Source organism: Pinus tabuliformis, chromosome 6 (genome assembly GCF_031772625.1).
Source record: "Pinus tabuliformis cultivar Carrire ecotype Pingquan chromosome 6, CPIR1, whole genome shotgun sequence".
In the NCBI taxonomy this organism is placed as follows: Eukaryota; Viridiplantae; Streptophyta; class Pinopsida; order Pinales; family Pinaceae; genus Pinus; species Pinus tabuliformis.
Genome location: NC_142292.1, coordinates 2017264375 through 2017277191, shown reverse-complemented (window position 1 = coordinate 2017277191; position 12817 = coordinate 2017264375). Strand labels below are relative to the sequence as shown.

The window sequence follows — 12817 nt, the reverse complement described above, 5'->3', positions numbered from 1 at the left end:
TACCAATGCCCATTAAAGATGGGGAAACTAGTAGATAGAAAATTTTATGTAGAGGTGGAAAACCCATACACAAAATCCTTGCAAACTGGTGAAAAAATAGAGGTAGAGATGAATCATCGATTCATCGATCTGCTAAAATCAGCTAGACGAAATGCAAAGATCAAGCTTTGCACATTAATTCTGAAATCAGCTAGTCAAGTTATAGACATATAAAATGCTTTGAAATTAGATGAAACAATATCTACTGGTGACGATTCTTCATTCACAGGCGACGAATTTGGGGATCGTAGGGATAAATCGAGTATCGTGGAGCCATTTTATGAGAATGAAGAATATGCTGAAACCAGAAGGCATCTCATCAGACAATTTTTTACAGAGTAAAAGAAACGATCCCGCAAGCGATCAAAAACTCCATCAAAAATCAAGAAAGATGGGCTTGATTTTTTGCCTTCTATCAGAAGTGGAAGTCCTCCGTGATTCCCAAAGAGGGTGAATGACCATTGCTTGTAATGCTTGTCTCACCTCCACAAGCCTCTTTATGACAAGAGTGTGGGAGGCAAAACGAGTTTCAACAACATACAAGTTTCCAAAAGTCAAATCTCAAATGAGAAATCATATATAAATTTGTAATTAACATTAAAAATTTCCAATACAAATAATATTTGATTAAAAAAAGTACCTTTAGTAGCTCCAACTTCGCAAAACCTTGATATATGGCTTGGGACATTGAATTATTGGTTATGAACATTTGGAGTTTTGTTACTGCTACATATATTTCGTTAATCCATTCAATCTCACCAATCCTGGCAGGCATAAGGTTCAATGAATGATTGCACATGGATTCGAAAAGATGTGATCATATCGACCCTCCACAATCAATCCTATAGCTCTACAAACGAATGTTATAGGAACAGGGCTGTTCGACCAATTTGAAGGCAAAACTGGTCCAAACTGGAAAAGACTGGTTCGGTACCGAACATGCTGGTTTCATCATTGAACCGACCGGTTTAGCAAGGCCCGCGGCAACGAGGCCTTTACATAAAAAATGTTTTTTATTTTTTTATTATTTTTACTAGTTTCTAAAGCCACTCTAGCCCCACCCCCCGCCCCAAAAAAAAGGGCTATTTAAACACCCCCACCCTCTCTATTTCACTCTTGAGCCGAGTTTAATGAGGAGAATTCAAAGAGTTTTTTGCAGGGTTGTTCTAAGGGAGATTTTTTTGCAAATTTGAAGAGCTGATTGGAGTTTTCGAGCGCTGTTGGGTTGGTAGATTTTCGAGCTACTACAAGGAAATTTTTTTTCCCAGAGATCTTTGGGTTTTTAGAGCTAGTGGAAGTTCTTTTTTTTTTGATATTTTTGTTTTGTTGGCTAATTTTTTATTTTGTTGGGGCTGCTACATAGCTGATTTCAGAGGATTTTGGAGTTGATTTTCTCCAAAAAAATTTAGAGGGTAAATCAAGGAATTTATTTTGAGAAATTTTTTTTTTTTTGGTTGTTTCTCTCAAAAAAATAAAAAACCCAGCGCTTTTATGCAGATTTGTAGGGGTTTCTCCAGAGCTGATTTTGGAGTTGATTTTCTTTAGAAAATTAAGAGAAACCGTTTGGAGCAAAAGTGGTTGAATGACATGGTTTTTGTCTAGTACAACCTTAGATTTTGATCTTGGGTGACTTTGTTCGAACATCAGAATGGATTGTCGAGAGTTAAGCACTAGCATTTGACAATGAAGACCTTTTTTGGTTGGACTTGGACCCACCTCCATAGGTTTGCAGAGGCAGATATATCAGAAGCACCAATAGTAGCTTGAGGGCTAGGGGAATGAAGCCATAATCCCATTGCAGACTTGGATGCTACTCATTCTTCAAATGAGGATAAGGAGGATGATCAGGAATCAGATGATGATTGATGATTTGATCATTGATTTGCTGTAGCTGTAGCTTGTAGTATTGTAGGCTGTAGTATAATACTATGATCTATCATGTTACATTGGACTATAAAGGCTTTTTAGAGCCTGCTTCTTGATGTTTGTAACATTTTTGATTGAACGATGCTTTGCACTAAGTGCTTTTTTGGTTATATGCACTATTACTTGCTATATAAATGAGAACTTTTGCATATTTGTGTATAAATTGTTTGGATTCATATGGATGCACATGAATATATTTATTTTTTCTTTAAAATATGAATATTTTATGTGTTTTTGCTAAACCATTTTTTTTTTTTGTTTCTTTGTTTAATCCGGTTCCTACCGGTTCCGGTCCACAAGGTTTTTTAGTTTGATGACCAGTTCAGTTCTGATAACATTGCTACAAACCTGTGTGTTGTTTGTAATGACTTGGACAAGATTATGTGGCCCCACACTTTCTATTGCATCAATAAGAATTGTGGATATGAAAGATGCATATTTATCTAATCCACTGCATTCAACAACCTTCAAAAACATTATCCCTTGGGGGCGTATTGCAATTACATTAATTAATCGACAGTTTCTTTGGTCCCTCCATCCATCAGAAAGGATGGACGCCCCTGTTTCTGCCCATGTATCCTAGATTGATTATAGTTGTCTATCCACAGATTATCTCTCTGATGCCAACAGAGTAGTGCATGCCTTTTCATATCTAGGGCTCTTGTACCCTTTTGGCACTTCATTAATTGCCTTAAACATTTGTTGCCAATAAGGGGAACACGCCAAATTGAATGCTATCCCATTTCCATAGATGCAATGAGCTACATGTTGATCAGTTGTCTCTACCCTGGCTATTGAAAGCTGCTTCAAGAGGGCATAGAGTGGGCCTTTTATTAGTTGTGGCAACAAGTGTAGATGGTAATGGAGGCCTAGTTGTAGAGCTTTTCACAAGGAGTTTTCCCTTAGCAAGCTTCCTATCAGCAACATCTTGCAAAGATATATAGAATTTAATTTTTGCAAGACTCAAACCTTCACCAGGTTTTCCATTTTCATCTTTTGGCTTGGTGCATAGTTGCACCCCTATGTTAGTTTGTGTAGTCAGATGGGCCTTCACTCTGGTATATGAGCCATTTTTGATATCTTGGCATTCATTACACTTCCATTTATATGAACCACCGCGAGATATTTTCCAATATTCTCAACATACTGCCGTAAAGGAGATTTTGGGTCTGTTTTGATGTTTTCCCTTTCACTTTGCTTTGATGTTTCCATTTATATAGGTTGTAGGCTATAATGTGTGACTGCATATATGAGAAAATCCAGATTTCAAACTATTATGAGTATGCAAAATTAAAAATTAAAATACATAAAAATAAAAATTTAAAATGCATAAAAATTAGCTTAATTAAAATACACAACATTTCATTAACATTTTAATCTGTGGCCGATTCCACAGACAGAGTGCCAACAAATGCAACCTCGACGGATGGATGGGCGCCTTGTAATTTAAATAAAATGCTTTATGTAAGTTCCTACCCCAACTGCTTATATAATCCTATAAGTGTGACATGTAGTTCCTAAAAGAGAGCTAACTGTTCGTTCCTCGCCCTTTTGGGGGCGAGAACTAAACATTCCTCACCCACAACTGAGCTCTCTAGTTATTAATTAAATAGGCTTTCCTAGGTCTCCCCTAAAAGCAAGAGGAGCCATGTGGTTCTGTGGTTGGATTCTGGAAGCACTGTAACTGGGGTTGTGCAAATATGCAGTAAGGAGTGTAAGTTCTGTTTTAAAGACCACAAAATTTAGAATTAAACTGTCAACGAATTCCAAACCTGAGTGGGGTTGTTGCCTAGCGAATCCTTGTTTGTTGCACTGTTGCTATTTGAAATTGGGCAGGTGTGGCCAACAAACTCATGGAATAAGACAACTAGGGACCACCAAAATAAACCTAAAACTAAAAACCGCACTGCAATTAAATTGAAATTCGGTCGTATATTTCATGGGATCTGTTTCCTAAATACGAGATCTGTTTCCAACAAATAGAGATTTGCCATGTTGCCATTTTCTAGATGGATCAAGGCGGATTTGGACTGGATTCTCGGATCCACGGATCCTAAACTCCCATGTGTCAGATCTAGTAACTTAGATTGTATCATATCCATCCATGTGTATGCTACTTGTGCTCGTCACTACAACTCTTTTCGAGAGAGAATCTCTATCCTTCCTTGTTCCATGTACCCTTATTAACATTATCCAAATTCCTATCATGTTTGTGATTCCTTAGTGCATCTCCAACATAAATAATGGGTTTTCCTCTTTGAAGGGTCGTTTTGACTGAGACGTTGTTGCACATTGTTATGAGTTTTAGAATAATAGACCGTAGAGATCGGTAATGGGAAAATCTAATCAACTCTAGAAATAGAAATCTGGTGGTTAGATGGTGTTCCAACAAGAAGTTTATTGCCAAATAAGGAGGAATTGTCGATGTTCATGTTACCAATGCTCGTTCATCTATAATGGAGATGGGAAGAAACATTGGTGAAGGGATGTTAGAAGATTATATTAGTAGGAAAAATAAAAAGTAGAAGCGTTAAATATATGCTAATTTTTTGTATACCATTTGTGATTTATATCCCAAGCAATTTTTATGCCCCATAAATATATTTAACCCAGTAAATTATTTTAAGAAATTGGTGAATACAAATACATCTAAGTTGCACGAAACAGGGAAACGGGTACGAGTTTCCGAAATGCGAAGCGATACGAAACGCGACCTCCCCAAATTTTGGAAACGGGGAAATGCGAATATATATATATATATATATATATATATATATAGATATTAGGACATTTAAGAAATATGTGCAATCATAAAGCATATATGATACATTTTAATTTATTACATTATGATAAAATTGTCAATTGTCAATGCATAAACTATAAGTCTCTAAATTTACATCACATTTACTCATGAATGATCACATAATGAAAATAGAAATATCCAAAATCAGCCACGAGAAATTTCTAATTTCTTGTCTCATGCTTGATTGGGAGTCTCCTCCTACATAGTCAAATGACCTTAGTGCTCTTGATTAAATACAAGTTTCATACCCTAGTACCCTACATGCTCTTCATTATTGGGAGTCTCCCCTGCATAGAGGGCTTGGTTCTCTTGATTAAATACAAGTTCCATACCCTAGTACATGATAAAATCCAATGGAAACATTGCAATCCCCCTAATCCTGAAATCCTGAAAAACGGATAAGTCTGCTGGATTTTGAGTGAGATCTAAAATTCTACTTTCTCCATATGAAATCCAATGAAGGCGAAACCACTCTCAAACATCCTGAGTCATTTCATGGTAATGTTAAAAATTTAAGTAAAAGGATGAAAATGAAAAATAAAGGAGAATATCACTTTTACTTTAAGAATTTAACATTACCATGAATTGCATATCAACACTAGGACAAAAGTTCACTTTTATAACTTTAGGCAGGCATCTAGAAGCAACTAGAAGTCACTAGGATAACCTAAAAATAAATTAGAAAACAAAGTAAATTTAAAACAAAAAAAACACAAGTAAAACGCTGAAACGTGAGTCATACGGCCCTGAAACGTGTTTCAGGCCGTACTGGCCACGTTTCAGTTTCGGGAAACGTGGCAGTACGGCCTGAAACGCGTTTCAGGGCCGTACCAAACGCGTTTCAGCGTTTCGTACCCGTTTCCGTACGGAAACGCCCCCTTGCCCTACGTTTCCTGCAACATAGAAATACATTAATATTTTTTAACAATAAAATTTGATAGTAGAAGCACAAATAGAAAATCAATCATACAACAAAAAATCTGAAATCTCCAATTGATTCTTCACTTTTATTTCTCAGAAGAAATAAGGGCTCCCTTATAGGGAAAATTGCCCACAAAGAAGTAGACAATTTTTACAGCAAATGAAACTTGGAAAACTAAGCTCCTTGAAAATTCGATCTACACCTTTTGTTGGTTCCTCCTCACTTGTGCAACCCTGTAGTAGTCTGCCTCTACTTGCATGTGCGACCTCAACTCTCCTTAGCCATCACACACATGCATGGATTGTGCGCTAAGTATTTCATATGTGCAACCTCCTTGGCACATTCCTTGGCTTGTGTAAACTCCTTGGAGATCTCGCTTACAATTGTGGCCGTCCACAAAATTCTGGTGCTTAGTCACTTGTATGGCCTTAGCCTCCACTAATTTCCCTTCTATGATAATTTCAGCTGCAAGCTTTTCTTTCTCTTCAACCCTTGAGTCTCTCACCCTTCACTTGAGAAAATTTCTCTCAAATCTGTGTGTCACTTGCAATTGTGTTGTGTCCTTAGGTTGTCTTTATAATCCTTCATTGAGCTAGATCTCAAACCTTTTCTCCGAGTGATAGATGGCTAGGATTAAATGCTAACCCACATGGGAATCATGATCGATGGTTGAGATTAGATCTAGATCACTAAAGTGAGTAATTCACTTTTCTTTAGAAAACCTTAGCCCAATAGCCAATGTTATTTAGTTAATTAATCAAGGTGCTTTTCCTAGTAAGATTTATGAGAAAGATCATAATAGACACTCACTGAACATGAGCAAGTTCCTAGGAAGGTCTTGGACTACTCTTACATGCTTGATACTTAGCCTATGCAAAAGCACCTATCTGCTGTTACAATCATCAACACTCCTGCCTACCAAAGAAGGTTTTTTGCACCATTCTTAGCTTATCTATGTAGAAGACAAAGTTCCCCTTCATTAGGGGCTTGGTAGCAATGTTTGAAACCTGCTCATATTTGGAGATATAATGAAGCTTCACAACTCCTCTCTGGACTCCCTCTTTTATGAAGTGATATCTGATCTCTATGTGCTTGGACCTATCATAGAACATTGGATTCTCTGAGAGTTAGTGCAACTATGATTATCATAGTTTATCACAAAAGGATCTACCTCCAGACCAAATAAATTTGTGAACATCTTGTGAAGCCAAATAGCTTCACAACTTGCCAAACTCATTTCCATATATTCTGGCTTTCCTGAAATGAGTGCTACAGAAGCTTGCTTCCTTTTGAAGTAGGAAATCATTGTTGATCCCAAGCCAAAACAACACTTTGAGGTGCTCTTCCTATTCATTACACTCCCAACCCAATTTGAGTTTGTATAGTTCTACACTTGCGCTCCACCACTCCCGATATATCCCAAGCCATACTCCACTGTACCTCATAAGAACATGCGCACATGCTTTCCTGCAACCCAATTGACCCTTCTTGGCTTCACCATAAAGTGGCTCAGGGTATTCACAACAAAGCATATATTTGACCTAGTGTTGACAAGATACATCAAAGAACAAATCAACTGCTTGTACAAAGTGGGATCCACCAAATATGAAACCAAAGCATTCAACTTCCTCAGATTGGTGATCATGGGTGTAGAGATAGCCCTGCAGTCCACCATCCCAAATCTCTTTAGGATATCAAATTGCATACCTTCCTTACCCTAGGAAAATCTCATCTGTTTGCTACCACACCTCCAATCCCAAAATGTAGTGCATTATGCTGATGTCTTTCACCTCGAATTTTGAAGCCAAATCTCGTTTGCACATCGTGATGAGCTTCACTGAAACTACGAGAAATAGGTCATCCACAAAAAGGTACCAAGATGAGTGGATCATCGCCAAAAAGTATGTAGTACAGGTTGCCATCCACCTCACTTTTGGTGATTCCCATTCTTAGCAGATATGCATCTATCCTCGAGAACCATGCCCTCAAGGCTGCTTCAGTCTGTATAACGCCGCCTTCATTTTGCACACTTGAGAATCTTTCCCATGGACCTCAAAACCCTAAGGCTGCTCAATGTATACCTCATCCTTGATAACTCCATCAAGAAATGATGTTTTCACATCCATTTAATGTATCCTACACCCCATCTGTGAAACAATAGATATCACAACCATAATAGAAGTACATTTGGTGACTGAAGCAAATATCTCCTCATATTCCACTACCTCATTTTAGGAGAACTCTCTTGCCACAAACCTCACAAATATTGAGCAAATAATTCGCAATGCTGCCATCTTTGACATGCCTGATCTTAATGATCCAGTTGGAGCTAACCATTCATTTCCCTTCTAGGATACTCCTCTGCCATGGCTTCCCCCCAAACTTGTTGTTCCGCTGCCTCCTTAAAATTGGTAGGCTCAGAATCTATGATGCTACTCATGAGAGCCATGTAACTAGGAAACTCTCTAGGGGGCCTACTCTCCTTGAAATTACTCCTAGGAGCCTCGACATGCTCCTGAGCATCTGTCAGTGTCTGGTCTAGCCATCTCTGCCTCCTTCTGACAAAACTAGAAGGAGCCTCTGATTCCTCCTCTTGATCTGAAGACTGAGTCCCTACTATAGGTGGTGTTATAGAAAATTTAGTGTCCTGTATCCCCACCTGGTTTCAATTTGTTTTTCTCATCATGTTTAATGCCCAAACCCCATGTTCATTGCTGATTGCAACATGAATATAAAATTGCAATTAAAACACTAGAAGCTACCATTACTTTTCACTTTCAGTTGATAATTTCACAAGCATACAGTTGGAAGGGAAAACCAGTTGGAAGAGTATTTTATTTGCTTTTATCTCAGAGAAATTTAACAGCACTAAATACATCACAGGGGTACTTATCTCTCCCCTTGGATTTCGATCCAGCCTCTAGAAACTCGTGCCACTATCTGGAAACCCATGCCACTGTCCAGCACTCTCTGCCTTGTATTTTGTGCCACTGTTAAGACTTTGCAGACTTTGGAATTCGTGCCACAGTCAGCCTTCTTTGCTCTGAAAATCATGCCACAGGACTGACAAATCTGCCCTTGAAATTTGTGCTGCCAGACTGATATTTTGTCCTGCAAATTCGTGCATTTGTCAGAACTTACACTGCATCGAATTTTGTGCCTCAGACCTGACTTTTTCTCCTTGAAATTAAGGCATATTAGACCACAATTACTGTGGATTGTACACCCTCGAAAAACGTGCTATATCTTCCTTGATTTGCGCACTGAAGAGACTCCTTATCGGTTTTCATGCCACTGACTTGGCCTTGAAACTTGAGCTTGTGTGGTCTTCCTTGCTGCTGTACGATCTCTCCTTTAGCAAAAATCTGCTATCTAAGCCACCTCCTCTTCTCCTCTCCATCTCTTCTCTTCTCCAACAGTTACACAGGAAGAATGGATTCTCCTCTTGCCTTTTCCCCCTTTTTAGTCTTTCTAATGATGAGAACTCCTATCCCTAAGATGAAGGCCTGAGATAGATCTCAGCTTCTCTTGATCAAGGGTGGATATCTAATCTCAACTTGACCCCCTCTCATGTCTCCCCCTTCATTAATGAACCCCTCTAGTCACTTTAATAACTTCTTGTACCATGTACCTTTTTGCCTCATAAAGTCACTTTAATATTATAAAGTACAATGTACTTTTAGAACTCATAAAGTGACTAAAAAGTCACATGACTTTAATAATCACATAAAGTCGCACTAAAAAGGTGGGTTCATTTGTTTTCCTAGGCTAAGGCAAAAAACACTAGGAAACACCTTCTTGGTACTTTTTTCAATAGGTCTTGGTCTCCCATCAATAATTGGAGCCTCTTGCGCCTTATCTTCTCATCTCTGCTCATCATAGTCTTCACATGCATTGGAATGTATACTCTGGAGTCTGTATGCCTTTGAAGTCTTGTTATACTCCACAAAAATGCCCCTTCTGCGCTGAGGGCTCTAGCCTTGTCCTCTTCTTTGAACGAGCATGGCAATAAACTTGACAACTGAAGATGCATAATTGGCCAACCTCCGGTTTCACTCCTTTGAATTTCTCCTCTAGTGTCTTTTCTCCAAGATCTTATGAGGACTCTTGTTCTGTACATACATTGTTGTGTTGCATGGTTTTGCCCAAAGTAACATGGGCCAATATTGATAATGTAACATTGCCTTACCAACTTCAACGATGGCCCTGTTCTCCTCTCCAAAACCCCATTCTGATGAGGGTTGTAAGGTACTATCATTTCCTTCTTAATCCCCGCTTCCTTGCATTACTTCTTGAAGATATTGGAGGTATACTCACCCTCATTATCTGATCTTAGAACTTTAATCTTCCTCCCAGTTTGGTCCTCCATATGAGCCTTAAACTCCCGAAACTGACTGAAGATCTCAATTTTGGTCTCCGAGAAATCATTAATGAGGGTCACATAGTAACAGTAAGTCTGTAACCACTCAAAGATACCATTGACATAGGACTACATACATTTGTATGTACAAGATCCAATGTTCTCTTGGAAGTACTATCATTTCTAGGAAAAACAATCTTGGCATACTTGCTAAGTGCACATCCCTTGGACACACAACTTGCTATTCTACTATGAACTGCAGAAGACCAGTGATAATTTCGCTTTGTATGTAAAACTCTGGGATGCAAATGACCCATCCTCTGCCATAACACACATAAGTGATCACTATCTAGTATCATCCACTAGGGTTTGTACAGGTTGAGCCTTTAGCATGTACAAGTTACCGCCCCCGCCTCCAATCATTTGTCCTAAGTCAAGGTTGGATTCTCTTGGGCAACAAGTACATGCCCATCCCTGAAATGAACCTCATAGTATTTGTTCTCCATGGTTGAGACTGAGAGTAAGTTCATAGTTATCTTTGGAACATATAACACATCTGTCACATCCAAAGGACCTCTTGACTCTAGCCAAAACTAAATGGTCCCAACTCCCTCTATGGCACTTGGCATTATTGCCAAGCTGCACATGTAGATCTGAATCATCCTCTAAAATATTGGTGAATAGATCCCATGATCCCGTCATCTGACGAGAGTACCACTATCCATGAACCATGCATCCTTGGTTACAGAGCTAGAAAGACAGAACACTGATGAGAACTCCTCCTCGAACTTGGTGGCAAACTTGCTAACTTGTGTGTTTGCAGAGGCTGCAACTTTTTGTGCCTTTACCTTGCTCTTCTTGTTGTTCAGACATTGACCTACATAATGGCTGTCTTGTGACAAGCAAAGCATTTCACCTTCCTCATTTCTTTCTTCTTCTCCGCTTGCGAGGTAGTCTCTGCTCTTGAATCTTTCTTGGCCTTCCCGTTGTGTTTCCTTGACTGACTGGCAAGGACAAGGTTCTCATCATCACCCTCCTGCTGGCCTCCATACAAAGATTCCTCTCAAATCTCCTCTTGGATGAAATCATCCCAGAATCTTCCAATTATGAAGGTTTTCTCGTGCCACAATGCGTTTGACAAAGGGAACCCATGGCTTTTGTGAAGCCATTTAGGGCCGTCCTCTCCAACTCTTGCTCTGTCACCTCCTCCCCAACTGCAACCAACTCATTACGAACTCGTGTGATCTTGGTGAGATAAGAGGCGAGTGTATCTCATTTTGTCATCTTAGTGCCCCTGAGTTTCTCCCTCAGAACCATCTTCCCATTTTGGTTATCACTTTGGTATAGTTTCATCAGAGCCTCCCACATCTCCTCGCCAATCCTCTATCCGAATAAATGAGTGATCACATTATTCTTCATTGCATCCAAGATAATCTTCTTGAACTTCACATTCTTTTTTATTATGGATGGCCAATTATGTAGTAGGAAGGATGAGTTTCTGTTCAACAAACTTCCACATGCCGTTTGCTGTCAGTATCGATGCTATCCTGTCCTTCCAGGGAATGTAGTTTGATGCACTCTCCAACTCGTCTTCAAATCTCAACACAGTTGTGGTCATCCATCGAGATCAGATATTCAACCAATGGAAACTTTACTGCTGGAAATTAATCTACTGTAAAACTGTGTGAAAAGTCATATTTCTCACTTCTGTCAGAGTTTTATTGCTCTGATACCATGTTGATTTTCTGAATACTAGAACTGATGTATATCCCAAGCAATCTTTTATGACCCAGAAATTTATTTAAGTAAATTATTTTCTGAAATTGCTGAATAAAAATACACAAGTATTTTAACAATAAAATTTGACAGCAGAAGCACAAGTAGAAAATCAGTCACACAAAAGAAAATACAAACTGTCCAATTTGTCCTTCAGTTTTATTTTGCAAAATAAATAAGGGATCGTTTACAGGGAAAATGGCTCACAGAGAAATACATAATTTTTACAGCAAATGAAACTTGGAAAGCCTGGCTCCCTAAAATTCCGATCTACACATTTTGCTGGTTTGTCTTTGCTCGTGCTGCCCTCCAGTAGTTGGCCTCTCCTCGCACGTGCGGCCCTCCAGTAGTTGGCCTCTCCTCGCACGTGCGGCCTTGACCCTCCTTAGCCCTCACATGCATGGTCTGTGCACTAAGCCACTGACACATGCGGCCTCCCTTCACAATCCTTGGCTCGTGCGACCTCCGTAGAGATGATCTCATTCACACTTGTCACCCTCCACAAAATTATGGTGCTCAGTCACTTGTATGACCTACGCCTCCACTAAGTTTCCTTCACTGGAATTTGCAGCTGCAAACTTTTCCTTCTCTTCAGCCCTTGAGTCTCTCACCCTTCGCTTGAGAAAATCTCTCTCAAATCTGCATGTCACTTGCATTGTGTTGTCTTCTTCCTTCCCTTAGGCTGTCTTTATAATTCTTCATTGTGCAAGATGTCAAATCTTAATCTACAGAGTGATAAACGGCTAGGAATAAATCGTAATCCATTTGAGATCAGTGGTTGAGATTAGATCTAGATCACTAAAGTGAATAATTCACTTTTTTTAAGGAAACCTTAGCCCAATAGCCAACGTTAATCAATTAATTAATCAATATGCTTTTCTTACGTTAGACTTGAGAAAAATATCATAATAGACATTCACTCAACATTAGCAAGTTCCTAGGAAGGACTTGGATTACTCCTGCATGCTTTACACTTAGTCTATGCAGATGT

At 39.0% G+C, this 12817-nt stretch overlaps 1 protein-coding gene across 6 annotated transcripts in view; it reads left to right on the top strand.

Annotated features, from left to right (window-relative positions):
- Window positions 1–12817, top strand: part of LOC149267342 (putative serine/threonine protein kinase IREH1) — a 183057-nt gene that overhangs the window by 136919 nt on the left and 33321 nt on the right. The gene's annotated exons all lie outside the window — the stretch shown is intronic.